The sequence below is a fragment of the Bacillus rossius genome, chromosome 3 (genome assembly GCF_032445375.1).
Source record: "Bacillus rossius redtenbacheri isolate Brsri chromosome 3, Brsri_v3, whole genome shotgun sequence".
In the NCBI taxonomy this organism is placed as follows: domain Eukaryota; kingdom Metazoa; phylum Arthropoda; class Insecta; order Phasmatodea; family Bacillidae; genus Bacillus; species Bacillus rossius.
The window spans coordinates 23,495,761-23,500,576 of NC_086332.1; the positions used below are offsets into that span (position 1 = coordinate 23,495,761).

Below are 4,816 nucleotides of genomic sequence, written 5' to 3' on the forward strand. Positions count from 1 at the left end.
TTGTGTATGGGGGGTGTTAAGAAGTATGGGGCCCCCTCCCCTCCGTATTAAAGCGGGGGGTCCGGGGGTCCTCCCCCGGGAAAATTTGGATTTTAAGGTGTAAAATAGTGCTATTTTAGCAGTTTTCGGTACTTAAATTTAAATATTGTAATGGTAAATTTTTTATTAATTTTAATATGAAATTTGTTTGAGTGATGAATAAGAAATTAATTAAAGATTTTGTGCTAAGGGGGGGGGGGGGGGTTTGAACCCCTAACCACCCCCCCCCCCTGGCTTCGCCCCTGGTTTGGTGATCACAGTACCTGACTCAGATGAAACAGTGCAGGGAGGCTGGGAAGAAGATATTTGACATGGATTAATCCTGGGTTGACACTTATTTAACCTTTCAGAAATATTGGCAAAAGAAAGGTGACTTTGAAGGTGTAATGGCAACAGGAAATGCACAGACTGATAGTTGTAAGCGTTGGTTCTAGGGAGGGCTTCCTTCCCGGAGCCTCTCTTGTTTATAAAGCAAGCACAACAACAGGAAACTATAAAATACGCGAGGATGGTTTGTTATAAATATGGTTTTCGGCCCGCTCGAAATGACTAAAATGGTTCTTTCAGAGTGCTGTTATGGAAAAAATACCAACCCGTGTGCATAAAAGTGGTAAGGTTCTTGAAGTGCGTGAAAGTGTCATGGCGATCGTCTTCACATTTCAGCCAAACCAAATGGAAAAGAAAGCATCAGCGAGGGAGTTACATGCAAGTCATAATTAATTGTATTTCCTACAGCAACCTACAATTACAAATTTAGTTCTTAACTTTAAAGAATTGTATAGCTATGTTTAACTATGTTTAACTAAGCTGCCCAGTCGAGCAAATGGTGCACTACCTTTAAATAATAAATTACCGTAAAACATTATCGCATCTTTGTATCATTAAGATCTGCGCTGTGTTGCACCGTACGTGAGATTGTTCTCGACCAATGTTTTCGGAACGGCATGAAGACTTCCAGGCCGTTGCTATCTGCGGAGCAGACAAGGCGGGACGTGTCGATTACAAGGTCGCTGAGCTCTAGGGAGTCCACCCGCCAAGACGTCGCGGCCCTACAGTAATGTAGACTGTACTAAGGTTAATTCTACTACAGGTTAGGAAGAAAACGGGTTTTCTTATGGGCGAGTTTGGCACAGGGAAAAATTCTGCCGCTAGGTGCGCTGGCGTAGCGAAAGGGTAACACTTTACACACTGCCATTGAGGGTGAACGTGAGAAAACCGCATTGAAGTAAAATAAAATAGTCGGTATGGTATTTAGTTATGTGCTTTTTGTTTGCAAGAATTATATTGAACAAGTCTTCCGTTAAGAACGTGTAAATTTCACAACTTTGTGCCTTTTGGGCACGTAAATAAAAGCTATACTGCGTTTATGTTTCGCCGCGAGCAATCTGCATATGAAGGTAAGCAAATATTTGAGGTAAGTTATGTCTGGATGAAAAAAGATGTGCTTGTTTGTGTTTTTATCGGTTTGATATCACAGTAACTATACTATTTAGTTTGTGAATGTTGTTGATTCTCGGATTAATGGAAATTAGGCGAATAATAACTAAAGTGAAGTTGAGGTCATGACCTCACTTTACCTTACTTCACTTTACCTGCAGGTAAGCTTTGTACTTCAATTACAGATTTACTTGTTAATATAGCAAGCATAACATAAACAACCTTTCGCTTGGTTATTATTCGACTGATTTCTCGGGATATGCGACAGTCTTTCCAAGCTTAACGTAAATTTTATTCATGCCACTAATACAATTTACATACCATATTCCATTATCAGTTACAGCAAGTCCGAATTTAAAATTTACGGACACAAAACATTGGTGATTTACTAAGATATTTAAGAGAAAAATAATTGTTTTTTCAACTTTTCATCGCTTCACTGTGAAATTTGGTTTTCAAAACTATGAGTGTAGTGAGCTTGTATGGTGCACCCATCTACTTGCAGCATTTGTGCTTGTTTAGAAATTTGAAATAGGGATAAAATGTGGTAGGTAAATGGTTGTTCCTTTTGTGCTTAATCTTCAAGCACTATGTGAAGCAAAAATTAAATAATTAGATCAATGCCATTGGATGTGTAGTTTAAAGGGGCGGTTCTTAACTAAACGATTTTACTATTTTTTTTGTAGTTAGCCTAACTCACTGACTATTTTAATATCTCAATCGTTGTAATGTAACTAACCTAACCAACTGTCCACACCCACTATTTAAGTATTTTAAACGCAGCTTACTAAATATAACCTAACCAACCATTTTCACAGTATCAAAATTCTTGACATATTTTTTAAAAATTATGTTATTGTAGTATACTGTTTTAACATGTAGAAACGTTAGGTTAGCTACATTAAAATTACTGTGAAATGGAGTGAATGATTGGTTAGGTTAGTTTTATGTGTATGTTGCAGAACTATTAGTTATTAAAATGGAAACGGGACAAACAAAATAATTCAAATTTTCAACCACATGGTTGCCTTCATAAGAGTGGAGAATACACCATGTAGATATGTGTAAAGGTTTTAAGTTGGATTTTTTATATTTAATTTACTTATTTATTATGCTGTAAGTGATGGCCTCAATTTAATTATTTGTTTATTAAATTGAAATCTCATTGCAAAGTACCACACTTAATTAAAACATATATTCTATATCCATGTAATATGTTTTAAAATTGTGAACTTTTATAATGAAGTACCAAAGCTGTATTTTTTATGTTTCAATGGAATTTCACTGAAGTCAAAACATATGTTTTAGAGAAGTAATATAAGCAATTGTAACTATCACGTTTTAAAATTACTAGCTGATTGTTTTTAAATATATCAAATTGTGCTGGAAAAATCAGTGAAATAATATGTGTATTTGTATTACTAAGCCTGCACTAGAATTAATTTGTCCCTTGGCATGTAGTGTCTCTTGCTCCTGCCCTCTCTGTCGTCACCAGGTGCTCAGAGGCAGGGAATGCTACAATTGATATGTCCATAAATTTGTCCCTATTTTTCATTTTCAACACTGATTACTTTCCTGCATTTCATAACATTTTTTTCTGAGGTCTAAAATATAGTTATTGAAAATTTTATAAGGCAAAAAAATTAAATTCCAATTGCAATATTGAACTTTTCCTATAGACATCACATAAGGATTAGTTAATTAGCTATTATTTGCTTTAAAAAATCAGCAATGAATGTTTTTTTTAAATAATACATACCTCCAATATGTTTTGGTTGACCTTTGATGTGAGAAGGTAACGAAAGCCAATAGAATTAAGTGTATGTGACAACTCAATGATTGATGTTATCATTACTCTTATTCCACAGGCTGTTGATGGTGAAAGAAACAATTCTGGCTGATATTTGGTGGATAATTCCCATGTGTCAATATACTCCAAGAAACCAAGAAGTGTCTACATAAGAAATAATCATTAAGTATTTTTCATGTTCCAATACAGGAAAATCTTTATTTTTAAGTGCAGATTATGAATAGAAGCAAATATTTCTTTTAATGTTAAATTATTACTGTATTGTTTTTATATCAGTTATTATAAAAATTAACTAAACAAATAATTCTGAGTAGCCTATTTGTTATGTACAGACATAATATTGAAATATTTCAAAATTTAGAGTTTTACCTTTTCATCATCTGATCCAACAGTCAGGCCTTTCCATGGTTTGTTGTTGTCTAGTATGGAATAAACTTGTGCAACTTTTTCTATGTAATTTACGGTGCCAGAAATATTTTCTATACCAGGCTTGTTACTGTAAAACTTCAAAGCTGCAGCTGTTTTCATTGTGAAAAGCTACAAGCATGAAAATTTCATTATAATTTTTACAGCAATAAGAAATTATTTTTTTTTAAGGTGAGTTTCATGTAAGTTTCTAACCAGTTTTAATCATGTAATTACCCTCAATGTATTGTGTTTGTGTGATAAGTAAATTAAATTATTAAGCTAGGTTGTTTGTATAAAAAAATGTTAAATATAAAACTATACTGGTGACATACAATTTATTAATTTTTTTAGTTCTTAAATATAATGTTTTCATCAGTGATTATTGGATTATTTCAGTTAATGCATATGCCCAATACAAATAACTTAATAATTTAACGTCTGGTGTAGCCTAGTAAGTTGAATTTTAATTTGTAGTAGTATCAAAATAATTAAAGTAAAACTTTTGTTGTCTCCCCATGTTACAAATATAAATAATTAATGGTAAAAAATAAACTGTCTATAAAATTATTTTTGTGTACTTATTTAATAAAACAAGTATATATATTTAATTTACAAAATAATTTTTATGTGCTGTGTGCACAGGATGTGAATAAATTGGCAGAGTCCATATTTCCCATATCATTCCCAAAAATGCTCTTGGAAGCAAAAGAAAATTGTGTTCATAAATTCATTAGTGCCACTGGTAGTTATTCGGTAAAGAAAACAATGACAAGTACCATTATCGCTTAAATTTTGATGTGTGTAACTTTTATTATGAATAACTGCATTATGGAAATTACATAATTTGTACAGCAATTTGTAGTTACCTGCTTCATGAGAGTAACACTCATTTTCTGGAAATTTTTTGGCTGCACATGTTTATATTTTTAATTTGGGGCCGTTCTTTGTAAACCATTGTGTGATAAAATAGGATTTTCTAAGCCCAGTGTAAAGGAATTTTTCAGATTGAAATTAAAATTCCCTTAAAGCTTTACTTAACAGTGATTAAATTAACTCACATAGGTTTTGTTTTATTGAAAAGCAAATACTTTGAAAATTATTATTCCTATTGTAATACATTCA

The 4,816-nt window shown here is 32.8% G+C and overlaps 1 long non-coding RNA gene across 1 annotated transcript; it reads left to right on the top strand.

The window, feature by feature from the left end:
- Nucleotides 1-316: 316 nt before the first annotated feature.
- On the top strand, nt 317-4,261 carry LOC134530349 (uncharacterized). Its single transcript, XR_010074803.1, has 2 exons — nt 317-1,436; nt 3,345-4,261. It is a non-coding gene; the product is annotated as an uncharacterized LOC134530349 (long non-coding RNA).
- Nucleotides 4,262-4,816: the final 555 nt, after the last annotated feature.